General features: G+C 43.9%; 1 protein-coding gene across 18 annotated transcripts in view; it reads right to left on the bottom strand.

Annotated features, from left to right (window-relative positions):
• Atxn1 (ataxin 1) overlaps positions 1-23,123 on the bottom strand; it is a 410,394-nt gene that overhangs the window by 125,214 nt on the left and 262,057 nt on the right. For 11 of the 18 annotated variants that reach the window (XM_034510061.2, XM_034510063.2, XM_076939102.1 and 8 more), the window contains one exon: positions 21,317-21,441. The exons of 5 other annotated variants lie outside the window; for them this stretch is intronic. The gene's annotated coding sequence lies outside the window, so the exon portion shown is untranslated. Of the gene's footprint in view, positions 1-17,075; positions 17,219-21,316; positions 21,442-23,123 lie in introns of all 18 variants that reach the window. 2 more of the 18 variants (XM_076939095.1, XM_076939097.1) reach the window with 1 other exon arrangement.

Genomic DNA, 23,123 nt, shown 5'->3' with positions numbered 1-23,123 from the left:
AGTGGGTGCCAAGCTAGTCTGGGCTATCAGGTCAGATCCTGTTTTAGAAAAAGAAAGAAAAGGAAGAGAGGGGCACACAGAGGAAAGGAAGGAAGGAAGGAAGAAAGGAAGGAAGGAAGGAAGGAAGGAAGGAAGGAAGGAAGGAAGGAAGGAAGGGAGGAAAGAAGGAAGGAAGGAAGTTTGTCAGTCAACAGAATCTGCCCTTCAGAGCTGTCTGACATATAACACTCAGTTCTGGATGCAGACGATACATTTATGACTCCATTGGCTTTCTTCTCCCTTTTCCCGTATGTTTGGAGTCAAGCAGGCAAGCGATGGTCTCAGCATTGAGACAACAGGTTATGACACCCTACTTCTTTGCCATGTACTGTTCTACCTTGAAGGAAGAAGGTTCCCTAGCACAGAAGATACAGGTCTATCACTCAGAGAGACAGGTGCCCACTCAGTGTGTGTACCACTAACATGTCGCTAAACAAATCACTTCCATTCCAGACAACACATCTGCCGCGTGGAGGTGGGGAAAGATTGTCATGATTTCATCCATTGAAAATCCGAACATTTAAAACTTGCCTGGCATCCCATAATAGCTAATCAACAAATGCCTCATTCCTTGGGTATCCTGCAGACATGCTGCCCAGGCTGTTCCACCACCAAGGTCCAAGCTTCCACTTTGGGGACGGGAGTTTGTGCTGATCACCTCTTGAGTACCACAAGAAGCCCAGCCTATTTTTTTTTTTTTTTTAGCTTCTCTGTCAAAGCCCCTTCAAGAGAGAATAAAGGGATCGTAAATGGTGAAAGGGCTGCAGGAGACCCAGACTCTTCCCAACCCGACCTGGGAAAGCAAAGTGGTGCCTGAGTTGATTGCAAGTTACAGATCATCAGACCCTCTTGAAGTTTCCCTTTGTTTAAGTCAATCTTTCCCCAGCATTGAAGGGGGGCGGGGGGAGCACCTTGTTTTCCCATGGCAAAGCGAGCGCTTACCACACTTCAGCTGTACAAATTATATAGGATTGAAAATAGTATAGCTGAAAGAAGCTCGAGGTTGGTAATTAGAGTTCACACTCCCCCTTTCTCCATCTTCCCTTCTTCCAGACACACAGGAACAAGCTGAGCTGAAGTATGGTTGTTTAAAAGGTCAAAAGGTTGTCACCCCCTCCCCGATTCTATCTTTAGCCTCTCTTACTCTGCCTGAGATGCTGAAGATACAAAGATAGGCTTCCTCTACGTAGAGAAAAGATTCTCAGTCAGCCTGGAAGGAGTAGATCTGTGGTCCTAAGCTGTTAGGCTGAGATAGGAGGGCTGCTAGTTTAGGCTCTGCCTGGGATATAGGATGAGCTCAAGGCCAGTTTGGGTACTTAGACGATGTCTTAAAATTAAACTTAAAAAGGCTAGTGCTCCATGTGTCTGTCTGTGTGTCTGTCTGTCCAGAGGCAGCCAGAGGTAGAGCATTCACCTAGCATGTATAAGGCCCTGGAATCAATATCTAGTGTACATGGGGTGGGGGAGCAGAGAAAAAGAAAAAAAAAAAAAGAACCATTCTAAGTAGCACCATTTTGTTTCTGAAGTCATCCCTGGGACAACCCCCTCAAGGAAAACCCCCAACATCCAGCCACCTGGATTCCCTTTCCTTTCGCTCTGAACTCACAAGGTTGTAATGTGGCTAATGAAGAAACTAGAAGCTTCGGTAAGCAAGCAACATTCAATTACAGTCATGCGAGAGAAATTTTGGGAAAGGAAGAAGTGAGCATCAGAGTTAAGACTCTGAGCCTGCTGAGGGAAGGGTGAGGTTCTCTCCAGGAGCTGTATGTATTGCTGACATCTAGTAAGTGTCTGGAGTTTTAATAAACACAGCGATTACTATGTGGTGTCAAGATTACAAAACAACCCCGAGTCTGTAAGAATCGCATCTTGTGGGAAAGCAAGATTTTTTCAATCTTGTCGTTAGAGTAAGAATAAATTCAACAGGCTGAATCGGGGCAGATTCCATGTGCCATGATTATATCTGTGTCTCTGGTCAGAGCATCAGGGATATCTGGCAATGCAGTGTCTGTGAAGCCTGCACAAAGCCCTGGCTTCTATCCTCAGCGTCATAGGAAACAAACAGTAAGTAAATTATAGTATATAGATATATAGCATCTATCTGAACAGGAAGTCAAATGGCGGGGTATAAGAGGAGAAACATTGCAGACCCTCCTACTATGCCCACTAGCACACGGTCTAAAAATTATTACATTTATATTTATTTATTCTCTGTGTATATGCTCATGTAGGCACACGCACACATGCCAAAATGTGTGCGTATAAAAGCTCCATGACAACCTGTGGTAGACGGTTCTCTCTTTCTACGATGTAGGTTCTGGAATCGAACTCAGGCCATCTATCTTGTAGCTATCTTTACCCATAGAGACATTGAAGTTGGTCCTGGCACAAGATTTAAAAACATCTGTTCCTGTTGAAAAGTTGCTGTCAGGGTCAGGGAGATGGCTCAGTGGCTAAGAGTGCTTGCTACACAAGCATGAGGACCTGAGCTAAAAGGCCCAGAAACCATGTAAAAACCCAGGCATGGGGGGTGGGGGGGGGAGGCTAGAGAGATGGCTCAGTGGTTAAGAGCACTGGCTACTCTTCCAGAGGTCCTGAGTTCAATTTTCAGCAACCGCATGGTGGCTCACAACCATCTGTAGTGGGATCTGATGCCTTCTTCTACTAGGCAGGTATACATGAAAATAGCGTATGTCTATGTATAAACAAGTAAATCTTAAAATAAAAAAAACCAAACAATCAAGGATGCCTGCAAGTCTAGGGCTGTAATAGGGGTGGGTGGATACAGAATCCACTGGGAAAAAAAATCAGTGGGTACAGCACAAAAAAATCATGGCTTTCAAGTTCAGAGAGAATAAATAGGCAGACCATACGGGAGTGTTCTAGTAGTTAAACTTTTCTATATGAGATAGCAATGAGAAAGACATGCCTTTGGACATTTGTCAAAGTATAAAGTATAAAATAAGCAAACTCAAAGGTAAACTGTGTCTTTTGGTTAGTAACAGTACGTCAGTATTGATCCACCCATTCCAACAAGCATACACTGTAGGGTATTAAAAGGAGATACTGCATGTCCCGAGAGAGGGAAGTCAGGATGGTGGGAACTCTTGGTACTTTCCAATCAACTTTCCTATAAGTCTGAAATCATCCTAAAAAATGTTAAGACTTATTAATTAAAAAAAAAAAAAAAAAAAAAAAAAAAAAAAAAACGAACAAACAACCTGCACTCTTAGCTGTTTTGAGTTTTTCCTCTTCCAGCTACAAGACAAAGTCAAGTGGAATCAATCAAGAAAGAGTCCATAGAGATGAGTCCCAGCCAGGTGTAAAGATGAGAGGACCAGGGTTTGCTGGCCATGCAATGGGATGAACCTTGAGTGTGATCACAGACCAGGGCCTACACAGATAGCATGCCCTGGGAGGTGAGGTTGAGGAAGCACAGCTTGATTGGAAGACAAAAGCTGCAAGACCTGAAGGTGCTGACAGGTATGTCAAAGGGAAGATGTGATCAGGAGTCTAAGGCGGACTCTTGAAAAGTGAGTGATGTCATTCCAGACAGCTGGGAACGTTTGTAAAGGAATCCAAAGCACCCAAGCTGCCCAAGACTGAGAGGCAACTGCAGATGCTGAGAGCCATCAGTATGGAGAGATGGTATGGCAGCCACAGGGGTGCTCCGGGAAACTGACATTTCCAGGAAACTGGATGATGGGCCAGGCATGGGTGGCACAAACCTGTAACCATAGCACTCGGAGGTGGACACAGGAGGACAAGTTCTTAAAGCTAGCTATAGCTATATATTGAGTCCAAGGTCAGCCTGGGCTACATAAGACCCTGTTACAAGCAAAGAAACAAGATATGAAAAATAGGTAGAAGATAAAAATTTCTTAAAAAGCCACAAGTCTGGAGAAAGAATCCAATGGTCAGGCTCTCAGAGAGGGTTTCTAGGTTTTGCACCATTCGAGTTACCATTAGAAGGGATCATACAGTGGATACCAGTAGAGCACCGAAAAAAAAACCAGTAAGGTGTTGGGGAACACATACCATGAGCAAAGTTGCAAAACTTTCATTTCTCTATCCAAGCACTGAAAACATGGGCCACAACAAAGAGTTTAAAGACTTCATGTGTCAGCATAGTTGACATCCTTCAGTATGGGAAAGGAAGGCTTGGAGAAATACAGTTAGTGGAATCCCATTTCTGCAAAGATCCAAACTCATTTGTTCATGTCCATCCACCCACCCATCCATTCATCCACCCATCCTCCCATCCATCCATCCATGTACCCACCCACCCATTCACCCATCCATCCTCCCATCCATCCTCCCATCCATTCATCCTCCCATCCACCCACCCTCCTATCCATCCATCCATCCATCCATCCTCCCATCCACCCACCCTCCTATCCATCCATGCATCCATCCACCCACCCTCCTATCCACCCACCCTCCCATCCACCCACCCATCTATCCATCCATCTATCTATCCATCCATCCATCTATCCATCCATCCATCCATCCTCCTATCCATCCATCCATCCATCCATCCATCCATCCATCCATCCATCCAGACCCCTTTTCTCTTTGAAAATAAATCTGGGGTCATCAATGTGGCTCAGTGGGTAAACATGCTTGACACTAAGTCTCATGACCTGAGTTCAATCCACATGGTTGAAGGAGAGAACATTCTGTACTCAGTGGTGTGACTCATACCTGTCTTCCAGGACCCAGGAGAATGAGTTAGGAGGATCTCCTGGAGTACAAGGCCAGTGTGGGCTACACAGGGTTCCAGGCTAGCTTGGGCTACAGAGTAAGATCTAGCTAGCACAACAAAAAAGGTGAAGAAATAAATGAAAGAAGGAATAAAGGAAGGAAGAGAAAAAGAGAAAATGGGAAAGGGGTGGGTGGAGAGGGAAGAACGGGGAGAGGATGAGGAGTGGAGGGAGACAAGAAAGGGAAGGAAAGAGGGAAGGAAGAAAAAGGAAGGAGGAAGAAGGGAAAAAGAGGGAGAGGAAGAAGAAGAACAAAGAGAGACCAAGCAAGGCAAGAGGAACTTTCCAGAAGGAATACACTCACAGGCTAATAATGGTGACTGTTTACTGCAGCAACAACCTGTTTGTTCATTTTGAGACCTGGTTTGTATTTCTCTAATCCCCATCAAGCTACTCCAAAATCTCCATGTGAAAGGCTAATTTCTTTCCATGAGAGCAATTTCTTTCCACCTCCATAACTCGAGTTTCCAATAGCACCCTCCTTGTTAGGGACAGAGTCAGCTAGTGCCTGACACAGAAGCTAAAGTCTGCCTTAGATCAGCATGGTGCAGCCTCTCATTACAGAAATGACTTCAACAGCCACATCCTGAAGCATCAGGGGAAAAAGGCATGGAAATTCCAAACAGCTAACGTCATCTGAAGTAATGGCTGGCACAGAAACAAAGCAAAGCAACCCAATGCAAAACGCCTTGGGGAGAGAGGTCAACCCTCAACATACTGCTAGCCTCTATCCTCCCCGCTTCCAGGGAGTTCTTGGTTGGCCTAGTATTAAAAAAAATGATACATGTATGTATGGTACTTTGATCATATTTATACCTCATTACTACTTTTTGTCCTTCCTCTTACTGGTTTTATGTGTTTGTCCTTTATCTTTTCGCCCAGATATGCACACTTACCAAAACTAATCAAGCCAGTGCTAAAAGGGCACCTGTGTTGCATGTAAGTTAAATGTAAATAAAGTTTGCAAATAAGGTACAACAAACCAAATGAGAACAGCAGAGTCTCAAAACTAAAAAATTAAAAGTTATAATAAAATAGAATAACATACATGTAAAAATATAATAAAAAATACAAGTTAAAAATCAAACAACAATAATAAAAATATTCAGGCTACAAATACCATTAAATACACAAATATACAAAAACATCTCATGATATCAACCATTCACTTCAAAGAATGAAGTAGCATGGACTGGAATAACTGCACAGCCAGGACCTACCTACCAGTACACTAGATGAGAGAGTGGTCCAACTGTCAATGCCAGGTTCAGACGCTTGATTGGATAAATGCAGCACAAGAGGCATGGTGGTCCTTGGAGTATGGGAAGGCACAGCAGAAAAATACTTGTTCTATCAGTTTCCCTCAGACACAAGTTCACCTTACAATTTACTTCAGGAAGTACCTTCCACCCACGGCCATTTGCTTCTAACTCTCTCCTTTTATTGGCATGAGTCCCCTGTAGCTACTTACCAGGGCTCCTGAATCATCCCAGCACTTTTGGGTTTACCATCTTGTCCAGGATATAAGAAGGATCAACTTAAGGCAGTAAACTTTAAACTTTATTACCTGTTAAGAGCCCTGTCGAACCCAAGAGCCCTGTCGAACCCAGTTAGTTGGGGGAAGTGGCTGAGCTATTGCCTCAAAGAGGGATAAAAGATTGTCTGAGGAGTCTACTTATCTCTGTTTTTCCTGTCTGTATGAAACATGGACGCACTCTTGGTGAAAAGCATCCCGCGTCTGCTTCCATCAACCACCCAGTGAATATTCTGCACCTCTTCTCACCCTTTACACAGGGGATTGTAGCAAAAATCATCAGAACGGCACTTAAAGTCACAATAAGAGGAGTAAAAACCTGTCAGCTTTTAGCTGTAACAGCAGCATCATTGGAGCTGGAGGCTCAAGTGATAATTCAGCTCAGGGCAAGTTGTTACCTCAGAAGGGGGAGTTAGCATCAAATTGTTCTCAGAGTGACTGCTGTTTCCAAGATAGCACCCTGGGATTATGGGACAGTCACTAATCCGGTGATAAAGCATGTTGTCCCTGGGCTATGAGCTTCCAGTAGACCATAGGGTATCCAACTGTAAGCCATCACAAAGCATCTCCCCTTTCTAAGATGGCATCCAGAGATGGTGAACTAAGATAACAAGTCCATGGCCACGCCTGACCATGGGTGTACACTTCCAGAACGGCCTTGCCTGACCACAGGAGCATTGACACTGAAAGCAATTCTGAGAGTTCTCTTTTTCAAAGAGAAAAGAGGTCTACAAAGATGGATGAATGGGAGGATGGATAGATAGATGGATGGATGGGAGGATGGATGGATGAATGGATGGGAGACTGGATGGATGGATGGATGGATGGATGGATGGATGGATGGGAAGGTGGATTGGTGGATGGGTGGATGGATGGATGGATGGATGGATGGATGGATGGATGGATGGGAGGGTGGATGGATGGATGGATGGGAGGGTAGATGGATGGATGGGTGGATGGATGGGTGAGTAGATGGGTGGGTGGGTGGGAGATGAATGAATAGATGGGTGGGTGGGGGATGGATGGGTGGATGAATGAGAGAGTGGATGGACTGATAGATGGATGAAAGGAAAGTGCACCATCAATGCAGTCTTAAAACTGGCAGAGACAGAAAGTTGTTAAATGCATTCTATCATATTATAAGATCAAGAGTGGCCAGATGTGACTGGAAAGGAAAAGAAAGGTGATGTCTGCTGAGGGGTCATAAGGGATGCCCTGAAATCAAACTGTTTGACTTTGAAACTTTCTGCATTTCACAGATGACCTCTGTGTACAAGCCTGTTTCTGTTTTCTCATTCTAACCCATTCCCCTCTCACTGAAAGTCTCCTCTCAAGACAACAAAAATGGTAACTAAAGACTTGAAAAGGGGCTTGTCACAGAAGAAGCACGTTTCCCACTAAGCAATCCAACCACAACAACACAATTTAAAAACAAACTAATTTTGAGTTTTCAGGTTTTTTTTTTTTTTTTTTAAAGATTTATTTATTTAATGTATATGAGTGCCCTATCTGCATGTATGCCTATATGCCAGAAGAGGGCATCAGATCACACTGTTGATGATTATGGCCACTGTGTGGTTGCTGGGGATTGAAATCAAGATCTGGAAGAGTAGTCAGTGCTCTTAACTGCTAAGCCAACTCTCCAGCACTGAGGTTTCAGTTTTATAAACAGAGCTATGTGAATAAAGTTAGGCCAAAAGGAATGAATAATATAGTTGGTATGGTACCTGAAGTGTCTGTGTTCAGAGGTTAGGTTTAAAGAAATGAAATGTAGCCAGGCAGGACAGTAAGTACATCCTATAATCTCAGCACTTGGAAGGTAGGAACAAGAAGATCAAGAGTTCAGGGCCATCCTTGGCTACCTAGTGAGTTAGAAGTTAGCCTGGGCTACATGAGACTATCTAAAAAAATGAGCAAACAAAATATCCAGGAGATCTAATTCTCTAATGATATAACAGGATAAACAAACAGACTAGATAGACCAGAAGATTAAAGAAAATCATAGCTCATAACTGTACCATCATGCCCAGATTGTAGAGTAATACTGGGAAGCTTACTGAACGCAAATTGTCTTGTTTCCTGGTGTTCTCTCAGCTCTCTGCAGCCAAGAGGGCTTCAGCAGAGAATGTCTGGGGCATGATGTCTGTGTGTATGTATCTGTGTGTACATGAGAGAAGGGAGAATTCACCGTTGTCATAACCAGAGAATTTGCATCAGAAGGGTGAGAGAGCCACATCTTCTCACGGGGGCAGCCCATCTTCCTTTTGTAAGACACACAGAATACTTAATGGGTATTCATCAACCTCACACCATCTGTCGAATTACGATGACTACCCCATATACTAATCAAGGAGGCAATCAAGTGTGGTTCTGCGCAAAGTCTCACTCTTTCAGACTTAAATGTATGTCTTCTTCTAAGGAAATAAGTGCCAGGAGGTATTTAGCAGGGTCGTGGTACTGACAGAAGCAGGCAGGATGGGTAAGTGAAGAAGATGAGCTAGCTCAGTCTAACAACACGCAGGCAGTGGACTCCACTCACTGGTACTAGTGCCTATCTTCCAATAACAAGATTCCATGTCCCTCTACAGACATCCATGCCCTCTGGAACAGTTTCTGTAGTCACTAACATCGTATGTGAAATGTCACACAAGGTTACATGTTTGAACGGCGACAGGAAACACAAAGGTGGCAGTTTCTCCAGTCCCCTACAAAGCCAAGTTCCTTTATCCCTCTGGCATTGGTTCCACGTGCTGTTCTGAAAGCCAGGATGAAGTGAGCATGGCAAACCCTTTCTTCCCTTTGGTATGGAGGGCAATGAGTCAATGTTTATGCATCGGGCCTGCTATTAAAGCAAATAAGCAGAATCAGGCATTCCAAGCCATTCCTTGTTTTTCTTTCCAGTTCACTTGAGCATGGAGCTCTCCATATTTGGGCACTTGAAATTAGGAGAGGGATTTACCCCTTATCTCGTGCTTCGTTATCAGTTCTCTACATAAGGCTTTCACTGAGACTCTCTGATAAAAAATGTCTAAAATGCTTGCTCTGTTGCTCAGCAGTAAAGGATGCCTGTGGGCTGGGACTGCACCCAGGGACTTTTCAAACTCTGTTGTCGACGAGGCATCTCATTCAGCAAGCGGCATGTAGAGGGGCTGAGCATCCAGCCACCACTCATCCCCACCAGCCCCTGACCCTGGAACATGCAGGGTAGTTCTTTAGTCAGTCGACCACAAGATAAAGACAGACCCATATCACCAGGTGATCTTTCTAAAAGGCTTCTCAAGCAAGTGGCAAAACATCTGAATCTGAGTTAATCAAGTAGCCTGCCCCCAAATAGAGGACCATATCCAGGCCCTAGGGCTCCTTAGCTTCTCTCGCTTCCCACTTAGTCCCAATATTTACTATGAGACTAAGAGAGCAGGAGCGACAGGCCATTTGCATGGGCTCTACATTTCCTCTTCTTAAGCAGAAAAAAAAACTATCAAGAAATATGGTGAATTATGTACGCCATGCACATGTAGGGGCCCTTCCCGTTTTTTCTCCATCACATTTTAAACACAGGAGTTACAATGCAGAGAGCTGAGAAAGAGTCTGTGATTCCCACCCACCCAGCATCAGCCAAGTTTCAGAGTCCCAGACTATACTTACAGAAACCACAGGTTATTCTCACTCTCACTTTTGAATTTGAATTTATCGAAATGAAACACTCATTTCCATTCTAGTATGTTTAAGAGCTAACACTGAAATGTATATTGTGGGTCATATTTGGAAATGAGTGGGTGAACACTGGTCCAATCCAAATTTAGGGAGCATTTTTTTTGAGAGAGAGAGAGAGCCCTCAGGCCACCTAGGGTACGCCGTTTATTTTGAGCATAAGAGGGAAAAGTATGTTGGAAGGAGAAGGGTGGTCGGCTGGATTGACCTGTGACAGTAATAACACAGGCAGTCACATTTGAAGAACATCTTTGAGCCAGTACTCCCTTGGGATCTATTGACAATCTATAGTCAACAAGGGTCTATGGGATTTGGTAAGAGCTGGGCCAAGCCCCTCCTCCATGCTCAGCACTTCCCCTGGAATCAGACTGTGAGCAGGTCCAGGGGCTTGCTACTCTCTGCTGTGCTTTGAGAACCCCCAACCTCTCTTCTGGTTGTATTGTTTGAAATGTGCACTTGTGAGCTCTGCACTACCTCTGAGTCTTGCTAGTCCTGTTTGCTCTTAGCCATCCTTGGGCTGTCTTTCTGGGAATGATGCTAAGTGCTTTTAGGCTTTGTGTTGCTAGGTACCCTACCAATCATGTCGGCATCCTGTGTAAAAGCTTTAAGTGGCTATTCGACAGTATCTGAAATATGCTTCAAGCCAGGTGTGGTGGTGCAGGCCTGAAACACTAGCATTTGTGAGGCAAAGGCAGAAGAATTGCCACCAAATTTGAGGCCAGCCTGGTCTACGTAGGGGATTAGTGAGCTCCAGGCAAGCCAGGGCTACAGAGCAAGACCTTGTTTCAAATACATACATACATACATACATACATACATACATACATACATACATGAACTCTGACTAGCTTACCAGATGATAAGAGAAATCAGAGTGAAAACAAGCTGCCCAAACTGAAGATCCCTTGTTCCTACAGCCTGTGAAACTTTTTAACAACCATTCTAGACTAATACGTCACAGCCTAGCTAGCACAGAACAGAATAGTCAAGTGACCTGTAGAATTACTATACAGTGTGTTGTTGTAAGCCACAATGTGTTGGAATCACTTGTTACATGGTATATGCTGACTGATACACCCTAGTGTTATGGTTGACACCTACTCACACCTCAGGTATGAGTATGGATAAAGGCCTGATCCCGGAAGATGTTATGCTGGTTTGCATCCACAGGATGCTGAAGGTACCATTGGGAGAACGCTGTTCATGGTATAGAGAGTTGTTTATTTTCTTATTTCCATCCCTAGTGATAGAATACTCCTCAGCTGTTGTAGATGCCCAGCTTTTACAAACACTCAGTCAATATTTGCTAGAGTTAGACAAAAGAATACAGTCTTTAATGTCAGGGCATCGATTTTAGACATTTTTTTTTCTATACTGCTACTGTTAATAATATCTCATGTATTGTCATGTGCTTCCGTTTCATAGTTCCACTCATACCAAAAGTTACTGGGAATCTCCCTATGCTTTATATAGGTAAAACTATCACATCTCTTCACTATACCTTTCAGTTTGACTAATACCAAAAATTCACCTAAAATTCCAAGTGTCCTCAGCTTATACACACAGACAGTTCTGACAGATGCTCTCACTCCTGGGCCACTGAGAGCCCTCTGGATCTGATGCTGTAGAATGGCAGTGGTAACTGTCTTTGGAAGACAGGGAAACAAAGCAATGGGCAGGTAGCTTGTTCATGGTTTCAAAGAGAGAGAGGGTGGGAGGGGAACTCACTACCCAATTCTGGCCTGATATCTCCTATGAGATAGAATCCAGGGCACCCCATCCTCAGTTATTTAGTTTATATACCCGTGTGGTCTACAATGATAAAGAAGAGACGACAGGCTTATTTTAAAAGGGCCTCCATCTACCATGTGTATAGATAGGGTGTGAAATATATCAAGCCTGAGTTTTATGAGACTTACGTTGGTTATCACTGACCTCATCAAATTTCTTTTTAAAAAAACAACCATCAGGGCTAGCAAATGACCCAGCAGGTGAAGATGTTGCTGTTAATCTGGATGACCTATGTTTAATCCCTAAAATCTACATTGTAGAAGAAAAGAATGGATTCTCTCTCTCTCTCTCTCTCTCTCTCTCTCTCTCTCTCTCTCTCTCTTTCTCTCTCTGACACACATATGTGATTTAAATAAGGAGCTATCATCAAATCTGGATATTGTTGTCTTCTAACTGAAATGTCACTCTCAGTCATTGTTCTGGATCATGTCAACATGAAGGCGCTGTCTTTATGCTGGTGAGCCATTAATGGTAATGAGTACTTACACCATGTATTCAATTAGGAATTATAGAATCATCTTTTAAAAAAAAAACCACCCCTCCTATAGTACAGAAATGCACTTTAAGAGATATTATTATTCCAGGTACACAAAGTGTCTTCTATTATGTTAATCATTTAGAATAATGAGTACGCTGTGCGTGCTACACACTGTCTAACAAATCTGCTTTACTTGACTTCTTCGTTGCTCATTTTGAAACAAGGTCTCATGTAGCCCAATCTGGCCTTAAATCCACTATACAGCCAAGAATGACCTTGAACTTGGGATCTTCCTGGTCCTACTTCCTAAATCCTGGGATTCCAGGCCTGTGCCACCAGTGTTAACAGACCCTGTTAAGCAGTGTTGTGGTTGAAGCTCTGGACTTTTATAGGCTAAATAAGTATTCCAGCAGCTGAGCTACCTCCCAGCTTTACTGCACAGGAAGCAGCTAAACTGTGAAAGTGCTAGCCTTTCCTTGAAGTTCCCTTTTTCACCCAAATCATCTCTCTTAATTCAAGTCCCAGGTCTTATTAAATTATTTATCCCTCTTCTGGCCCTGGAAGAGGATCTGATTGGTCACTGGGAACAGGAGGGATACTAGCCTCTCCCAGTTAGATCCGCGCCAGCATCATTACCATGGTGAACAGAGTTACACACACTTGCCTCAACTGTAGTCATTAAGAGAAACAAACAATCACTAAAGCAGAGGAACTCTGTCTTAATGAAGACACAGGGAAGACGGAAAGACGGGTCTTCCGTGCCCCCGTGCATCTCAGATGCCCTAGGACAGCCCTATCCTTAGGTTTCTTGGATTCTTCATCTCCTTGCAAAGGCCCACCTTCAGTCTCTCTCTGTTTAAAACAAAAAAAGCGCTTTGACATCTTTAGGGGAAAATGTCAGCTAAACTCACCGGCCACAGCTTGCACAAAGAAATGATTATGGAATGTCACATGACTAATTAGTTTCAGACTTAAAGGTTGGCCAAGTCTGGGCTGAAGCAGTGATTCTGTGGATAAGAGCGCTTGCTGCTCTTTCAGAGGACCAGAGCTCAGTTCTCAGTACCCAAATCAAAAGGCTCACAACTGCCTCTAAGTCCAGGCACTCGAATGCATAGACAGACAGACAGACAGGCAGACAGGCAGACAGGTAGGCAGCAGATAGACAGACAGGCAGGCAGGTAGGCAGACAGACACATAACACCCTTCCCCCGCCACCCCCCCCACGCACTTTTTTTTTTTAAGTGAGGTCAAATAAGGCCACAGACTTTTAGGATTTTTCTATTTGTTTGGTTCCAAGTCAGAAAATGGCAGGCGTCATTTGATGCCAGTTCATTGTGGTCTAATGGGAGGAGGAGAGAACTGGGAGGGCAAAACACAAGGTGAGCAGTGTTCTGCCTTAGGGCTGGGCATGGAGATGGATTACTGGGGCCCAGTAGGAAAGCTCTCCTTACACTGGGAGCTTTCAGGCCAGACCCGTCAACAGGAAACAGAGGCAAGATCAGTGGTTTTGGTGTTCCCTTCATTCTTCCTCCACCTCCTGACCTCTGGTTCTTCCTAGCTCACATCTCCAACTCTGAACACTAGTGCTGATTATCAGCAAAACATTAACCCATTCTCTCTCTCTCTCTCTCTCTCTCTCTCTCTCTCTCTCTCTCTCTCTCTCTCTCACACACACACACACACACACACACACACACACACACAAACACACATACACAGTACTATCAAATGCATTGAGATCCCAAACATCCCACACGCTGCCCGGATGATCCACTAGCTGGCTAGCTACTAGTTGGCTTGCTACTCTCCCTGGGAAGGTATTTATGCCAGCCCAAGTACTGTTTGATCTTCAGTAAATGACACTCCCATGGTCTACCTAAACAAGTGACATCCTGTTCCTGGAGGTTGGCCCAGATGAAGGAAATGTAAAATTCTTTCTGTGCCTGGTAACTGCCAGCTCCATTCTGACCCCTCAAGGCCACCCATGTCCACTTCCCCACTCCTTTGGTTGTCTTCAGGGGAGCACCTGCCAACAGGTTGCTATGACAACTGGCAACACAGCTGAGGCACAGAAACAGATCATCAGGAGAGCTAGGAACACGAACCACAAACCCCAATGAGAGCACTGAGATCCCCACAGCTAGCTGTTCTGACCCCCCAAAAGGAGCATCAGAAAGGGGACTCCTTTCAGGTACAGGATAGTGACTCTATTCCAAATAATGTGTTCCAGTAGCAGCTAAGCGATACTTCACTGTCATTAATACATTTTGTTTAGTAGTCTCCTGAGAGCCCAGGGAGGAAACCTATTCAGAAGTTCAAGTGTGAACAACCAGAGGCAGGTAGAAAAACCGAGGTGGTTAAAGAGGAGAAAATCTGCTTGCACAAGTAACAGTGGCCTTTAATAAAAACCAGCACCCTATTTGTACTGTCCCATTCCTTGGAGAAGAAAGAAAAGGCAAAGTAGACTAGAAATCTAGGGTTGTCGTGGTGGAGAATGGAGAGGAGAAGCGTTGTGGCCAGCGCTTTGTTCTCTGGCATGGGACTTTACAGTGCTTATAGAGACCCAGGCATGAAGAATGCATTATCGCATTAAAAAAAAAAAAAAATTCACTCCTATGCAAGCAACAAAGGTTCCAGAAGGGGGAAAATATCAGAAATGAAGAGAAACCAAAAATGATTTTAGCAAGGGGACTTAAGGTCAGTAAAAATGAGGTGTCCCAGTGTTGGTGAAGACGGTAGACATTCTGACTGAAACAGTCACATATTTTACCTAGCTTGGGGACTTGTGCTGTGGCCACTTCTGCCCTTATCACCAGCAAAAACATTCAACTGCCAGGCACTTAAGAATGGAAGGGAGACAGTCTTAGGGACTTGTGCATATATGCTCAAGAAAGAAGGAGAATTTACAGGTAAATGTTGGTTAAGGGCCTGACAGGCGTGCTCTAAAGCAAATTCTCGAAAGCTGAACATGTTGGCGCTTTCCTAGACTTCCAGAACTTGGCACGGAGATGTGGGAGGATCAAGAGTTTAAGATCATCATTGGCTATATAAGAGTTTGAGGCCAACCTGAGCTATGAGAGACCCAGTATCAGCAGATGAGCAAACAAATAACAACAATAACAAAACCTCAAAAGACTGTGAATAAAAATCACCACTTGTACGCCATCCTGTTTCTATTTCAATTTTGGTGACTGAACCAAGAGGTCAATTGTTTCAGGAACAAAGACTTACTTGCTTCAAAATAGGCTTCAAAGACTGTAGTTTTCTACCTCATCTAAAGGGGTTCTGTATTTCTGCAAACCGCTGTCACAGAATTGTAATATATTCACCCAGATGAAAAGAAGATAAATTGGTTCTTTCTGTCTAAGATTCTTCTTTGTGATAATCTACTATAGAGTAAAGCATTAGATCCTTGGTCCCACAAACCTCTAATGAAAACAGTCTGGCTCTGAGATCTCACATAGCCTGGCTCAAAAGCACCTAATACAAGCCTTATCTTTTAGTGTTGCACTTGTCCCTTGCCTTCTCGGGGCACACATGTATGGGTTGACCTTATCCCCCTGCTGGGAGGTTTAAGGCAGAGGCTCCTGGAAACCTGGCTCTGAGTAATTCTGCCCAGCACCCCTCTTGGCACATCTGAGCGCCTTGGCATCTCCATCCCCAGCAGAACGCTCTTCTGAGATAACCTCCCAAGGGCAGTGAACAGAGATGGCTCAGTCCTGCACCCTGGACTGAGAACTTATCCTGGTTCATAACCTTCTTTTAACAAATAGTATTCTAAAGGTCAGTTAGAAATCACAACACTCGGTTAGGCTGCTACTCCCTTTCCTCCTCCTCCCCCCATAACACAAATATGGCAGGAGTTCACAGACTCTTTTCTTGTCATAGATCTTTCCTTCTGTGAGACTGCTGGGGGGGGAGTGGAGGGGTGGAGGGAGCTACACACTGGGGGAAGAGGGTACTGAGGAGAGTGTCTATGCCTGTAATGGCTGAACCTGGTCAACCAACTCAGAGAGCGACGGTTAAGTCTCCTCTCAGAAAGAATAGCCCATATTCTGGTCTCGAAAAGGTTCCTTCTCCAGATAACATACAAGGGAAGTGGCCTGAGACTAATGAGGCTACCAGTAAGTGAGGTTTGAGGAAGCTGGGGGGAACGATTCAAATGAGTAAGACAGGAAACTCTTGTAGAAATCTTCACACTCTTGCATGGAAACGACAGAGCCTCCTCACCTGTCATCCACAGGTCAATGTTCGACTTCAAACAAGGACTAAACACACGGAGGGGAACCCCCCTCCACATACACACACAATAAGCTAATAATAAACCGTCCCTCCTCTCTCAGACCCCCTTACCTAATTCAGAGTGTTTTTATGACCATCTAGCAATTGGTTTCTCAGACGCAAACCTACAAACTCCGACCTGACAGACACATAGGGAAACCACTCGAGTGCTCTTAGAAGAATGTGCACACACAGTTCTCTCACTCCCAGACCAGAATTCACATCCCTTGTCTCTGTGCTGTTTGAACAGGCAGAGTGGTGTTTGGTTTTGCCTGCTTCTTCCTAGGCTCACTCTAAGTGGTATTCTAAGCAGTTATTCTGATAAAGGATTGGAAAAACACCCAAGCTTCGGGACACCTTTGTTCCTGTCATCCTCAAAAGCAGGGCAGTATGTTGCCTTCCTAAACTGGCTTCTGGTTGCTTCCTCTCCTCCCAAACATCAGAGAGCAGAAGCTAAGCCTCATCTGAAGCAACCCACCATTTCTTTCCTCTAAGTGGTGTGCCAGAGGGGAACGTTCCCTGCGACCTTGTACTTAGCTAACTTCTGGTGTCATGCAGCACTTCCGGTCCAGCGCCACGCCAGGAATGAAAGGGATCGCAAATGTCAATGAAATGACAAGGCTGTAAGAGATAAAAACAATGCCATCGGTAGACAGTCATGTGTAGGCTTGCTCATGGACAAGAAGCCACAAACCACTCAATTGGAAAAGAGGAGGAAATGTGTCAGGTAGAATTTTGCTTTGTAAGTATCCGAAAACCCCCAGGCTCACTAATAGTTAACACTGTAACATGATGTCCTTAAATGCTTTTCCTACCCACATTTATATCACACATATCACAGACATTTAGCATCTATTCCTACACTGCAGTGGATAAGACTGTGATTCTCCAACACCTACATACAAAGCTAACCATGGCCATGAGAACATGTAACCTCAAAGCCGTGGCAGGGCATGGAGACAGGAGGACTGCTTGAGATTGCTAGCTGTCAGTGCCCCCACACTGCCTAGCTTCTATTAGCCTGTAATTCCAGCTGTGGGGAATCTGGTATCCTCTTCTGGCCTCTGAAGGTATTCTCATTCATATACATATACATATACATATACATATACATATACATATACATATATATAATTAAAAATAAGAACATCTTAAGTTATTAGATTTACTCACTTCTGCGTGTATATGTATATATCTGGGTATACACACACCATGTTGAGTATGGGGAGATCAGAGGATGATTTGAAGGAGTTGGTTCCCTCCTTTGATCACGTGGGGCTGGGGGATTGAATATATGTTGTTGGAACTGTTGTGAGCACCTTTATCTGCTAAACCAGTGGTTCTCAACCTCACTAAATTGGTGAGCCTTTAATAGGGTTCCTCATGCTGTGGTGACCCTCCCCAACCATAAAATTAATTTCATTGCTACTTCATAACTGGAATGTTGCTACTGTCATGAATCATAATGTAAATATCTGTGCTTTCTAGTGGTCTTAGGTGACCCCTGTTACAGGGTTGGTTGATTCCCCCAAAGGGGTCAGGACCCCCAGGTTGAGAACTGCTGTGCTAAGCCATCTTGACATCAATGACTACATTCAGTGCATTAAACCAAAAGCACCTGAAAACTAGGTTGTAGCAAATCACTGGTCTTTAAGGAGTTGATGAGGGAAAAGGAGGATCTGATCTGCTTCGTCAGATCAGAGCAACGTCCTGGTGACACTCAACACAAAAGCTACAACTACAGAGGTCATCAACCTCTATTTGTTTTGTTGTCCATCTTGAAATGTGTCACCAGGGGTGCTGAGACCCCAGTTACATGGCCACTTGCCACGTCGAACACAAAACGCAGGTCTTCAGACTCCTCTTTCAGCTTTCAGTGCCTCTCCCTTCCTGTGCGAGGCTTGATGCCTCTCTGCTCTCTGAGAGCCAGGTGGAGACACCTTCATGGGTAAAGGCCAACTGTTAGGAAGAGTGTGACAGAAGGGAGCTGCTGTTAATGAGATAGGCAGAGCAGTAAACACACTGAGTAATCCGTCTGAGGAGTAGTCCAAAGGGGTTGATGAGACCGGGCTGCTTTGCCAATGATGCTGTGACTATTGTTCATACCTTGCAATGCCCACACTCACACCCATTTGCGCACAAATACACATTCCCTGGCGATTCCCGTTTGTAACGTCCTTCCTAGGCACAGGCATTAAGGCTCTCAAAGTGTGAGGACTAGTTGAAAATAGAAACTGAGGGTTAGAAGGTGGAGCAAGGTTTAGGAGAGGTTACCGATACCATATTTACTAACGGCTCTACATTCAAGTGATGAAGAGAAAGTTCTTGGCATGCCTGAGGAGGTCACTGGAATTTCACGTTTTCTTCCTCTCAGCTCACTCTGTTTATAGAGGGATTTTTCAAGTGCCTTAAAGTTGGTCATGTGGCATCTCCAAATTTACACTTCAGGACCTTTGAGAACTTCACATAATGCCTGAGGTCTGATATAAGCCCTTCAGAGCGACAGTATAAAAGGCAAACCCACCATGATAGTCAGAAAGCTGGCCTGGACCACAGTAACTGTTCTCATTTAGACTGAAGCTAGGCCTGAAAGTGACTTTCTGTAAGACCTATGCTTCCCAGGAAAACAGCACCTTAAAAAATCATGATGCCAGCAAGCAACCTGACCAGCAGTGTTTGCAGTGAAACATCCTAACACTTCAACCCAATAGGGCCCCAGAGTAGTCCATGAGCATGACAAAAACTTTTATGAGAAAATACTTATACAACTCTCCTCCCATGGTACAACCCTAAACCAATGTGTCCATTGCTTAATGAATAAGAAACATACAGAAACCCATAGATTTATAAAATAACACTTTCTTTGGTGGTGATGGGGGTGGTGACCTGCCTAGGGTCATCAATATACTTGATTTTAACAATACGACTAGGAGTAGAAGCCATGGCCACAGGTGCCAAGGCAAGGCACAAACTTCTAGACACCACAGGATCACACCTACCAGTGAAAACACACGGAAACAGCTGAGCCTTCCATCAGCTACAAGGAGGCATGGGGAAGTTTTAAACTTAAAGATTTAAATTTTTAAAAATGTGTATGGGTTCCATAAGTGCAGTTGCCCATAGAGGCCAGTAGAGGGCATTGAATCTCCTTGGGCTATAGTTACAGAGCATAGTGTATTTCTCTGATGTGGGTGCTGGGAACGGAACTCTGGGCCTCTGGAAGAGCAGTATGTGACCTCAACCTCTGAGCCATCTCTCCAGTTCCAGAAAGTTTTAAACTGAACAAGTTAATTTTGACAATACTATTAAACCACTAGGAAATACGGATAAATATCTTAATATAAATCAGAAAATGCTTTTGAAAATTCTTTTGACATCAATACTCTTTCTCTCTGATATGTGCTGTGTCTATCTCAACTTTATAAAATCTTCTAGGCAGTCATAAAGAGTAAGTGATAAAAGACTGAAAAGTAATTATGACTGAATCATGAAGAAGTTCAGTGGGTAGGGGCACTGGCTGCCAAGGCTGACCATTTAAACTTCACTGAAACCCATAGAGAATGAGAACCTACTTGGAGGCTATTATCTGACCCCCCACATTCAACCTCTCTCCCAACACACATAATCAATAAGTATAGTTTTAAAAAAGACTAAGAAGGTTCGAAACTTATATGTTATAAATGTCCAGTTACATGTACAGCATACTAACAGATGATACTTGAAGTTGAATTTTTATATTAAAAAACACAAAGATATTATTACTTCTTTTCTCAGAGGTGTTCACTGGCCATCTAGAACTTTCCTGTGGTTATATTCTTTTCTGGTCAACAGTCTCCTAGATTCTGTGGAGTGTGTGTGTGTGTGTGTGTGTGTGTGTGTGTGTGTATCTGTCACAATCAAATGGCAGATCTAGGCAAACCCATTTCAAATTTCACAGCAAATAGGCTCCTTGTGGCTCAGAGTAGGCCACTTTATCAACTACCAGACACTGAAATTTATCAAGAGGCTTCATCTGACATGAAGTACAATTTACTAATCCCAACAATCACCCTGATAAAAGCCAGTAAATCAGACAATTCTGAATCAGAAAAAAGCAAAAAGCAAAAACAAAAACAAAAAAAACCCTAAATAACCATTCTTCCATACAGGTCTGACATTTTGAAGGAAAAAAAAAAAAAAAAAAAAAAAAAAAAACAGAAACAAAAACCAAAACAACCAACTAACCAACAACAATAAAAACCCAAAACCAAATCAACAACAGGAATAGCAGCAACAAAAAACCAGCAACAAACATTCTGGTTAAGTGAAAGAAGCCCAAGATAAATAATAACATTAATTACGCATGGAAATCCAAGCCTTTAATCCTCATCCCATTCATCATCCTAGAAGAACAGTGGCGGACACTTCCCTATACAGTTGATACCACTGACTGTGCCAGTAACAAGAGAATAGAACCCTGTAATTCACTTTTGGTCTACAAGCAGGCCACCAGCTCTGCTCCAGGGCAGCTAGGGGAAAGGCAAGTTTGTAGTTAATAATATAATAGAACCTCTTCTGAAAACAAGAGATCTGAAAACTGGGTGATCACCCAAAGCTCACACTAGCAGCCCCTCACACCAGGCTCACACTGGGCAAACAATCACCCAGGGCTCACACTGACAGCCCCTCCCACTGATCACCGATCTTACAAGGCAAGTCTGCAGACAGTTGCTCACTTACAGCATTCACTACGCTCTGCTCCCAGGAAGCCTCCCTTAGACTTTACCATGGAAACTTCCTTCAGTAGCTGGGCCGCCCAGGCTCTGGTGTTGTCTTTCTTTCTTTCACAGAGAGGTTAGAAATACCTGGCATGGGAACAACCCAGAAAGAAAAGAAATGATGAGTACATTTATCTAATCACGTCTTTCAACAATCCGGTCATCTGGTCAACCAAAGTCATAATTCAACAAAGACCATTTACCAGGACCTGTTTTAGTTAGTTAGTTTCTATGCTATTTTTTACTTGTTTGTTACTATATGAAATAACCAACATTTCTTTTTCTTACTCTTTTTCCCTCTCCCATGAGGCTGAAGCCAATTCTAGGAAACTTCAAACCTAACACCAGGTGAGATACAAACTTGCTCAAAGGAAGCCACTGTTTGCTGGAGTGTGTCTTGTGTGCCTGTAATCCTAGCAATGGGGACATAGAAGCAGAAGAGCTAAGTCAGCCTGGGTTATAGGAAACCCTGTCTCAACACCAAAGGCAGCAAGGAGAGGGAGGAGGGGAGTCATAAAGAGAGAAAAAAAATGCTAGAGGCACATGTAGCTCAGAGGTATAACACTTGCATAGCACCCCGGAGTTCCTAGGCCTAATCCCCAGCACTGGAAAAACAAACAGGATCCCCAAATAAGTCACTTGACTTAACTCTCAGGAAAAGGAAGCAAAGACTACAATCTCTGGCCATTTTCATACCTCCCAGCGAGACTGGGAAGATCAATAAGTGCTCTTGAGAAGCACTCGGAGCTCCCCAGAAGACAGACACTATGTCAACAGAAGGTGTTATTATTGGTCACAGCCTGCTACTGAGCTCTCTGAGCCAGAGTATAAAACCTAGCTTTGGCTGAGCACCAAGCATCAGGCTCTCCCTGGGGCACTCGAACATCCACACAACCCCTGTGCTGCTGCGGTGCAGGAGGAAAGAAGAACAGAACCAGAGATTCCTGGAATCTCCAGGAGAAATTTAAGAACATTAGGAAGGTGTAGGACTGGGAACGAAAGCTGGAAAGTGCACAGGGCACAAAACAGAGCCAGGCAGGAGGGTGGTGATTTGGGCCACAGCAAAGGGCTGTCTTCAATTGCAGATTCGTGGTGTTCCTTGGGCCCACAGTCCACAGGGCTGTGAAAGTTTCCACTTGCCTCTCTGCCATGTCTCCCCAGTGACTGTAACACTTACATACACAAAGGTGCTACAAGGAGACTCTTCCTGGGAAAAGGACTGGATCCAGCTGGCTAGTGGCTTTAATACAAAGACCTGCTTACAGCCTGGTAGAGAATGTTCTACATCTGGGATTTCGTGTTTTCACCTTCTTTCTGGCAGTCCCATGGGAACAATCGCTTCCAGGCCAGTATTATCAAACTATTTTGACTTCTGCACTGGGAGGAGCAACAGTAGAGGGAGATGAATGAACGGGTACCAGTGGCTTTGGGGGACAATGGAGGCATAGGGTTACCAGCTCCATTCAGTTTCTTTCTTTCTTTCTTTCTTTCTTTCTTTCTTTCTTTCTTTCTTTCTTTCTTTCTTTCTTTCTTTCTTTCTTTTCTCTTCCAGTGTCATGAGCATAACCTGGGACTTGTACTTTTAGCATTGTGGATATGGAAAGAGTGATTTCCAAGAGGAACAAAACAAAGTAGGTCTCTCAAATAATAATAAAAATAGCAGTGATGATAGGAATGATGATATGATGATGATGGTGGTGGTGGTGGTTGTGGTGGTGGTGGAGGAGAAGGAGGAGAAGATGGAGGAGAAGGAGGAGGAGATGGAGAAG

This window comes from Arvicanthis niloticus, chromosome 8 (genome assembly GCF_011762505.2).
Source record: "Arvicanthis niloticus isolate mArvNil1 chromosome 8, mArvNil1.pat.X, whole genome shotgun sequence".
NCBI classification, from domain to species: domain Eukaryota; kingdom Metazoa; phylum Chordata; class Mammalia; order Rodentia; family Muridae; genus Arvicanthis; species Arvicanthis niloticus.
This window is presented reverse-complemented; position numbering and strand designations above follow the sequence as displayed.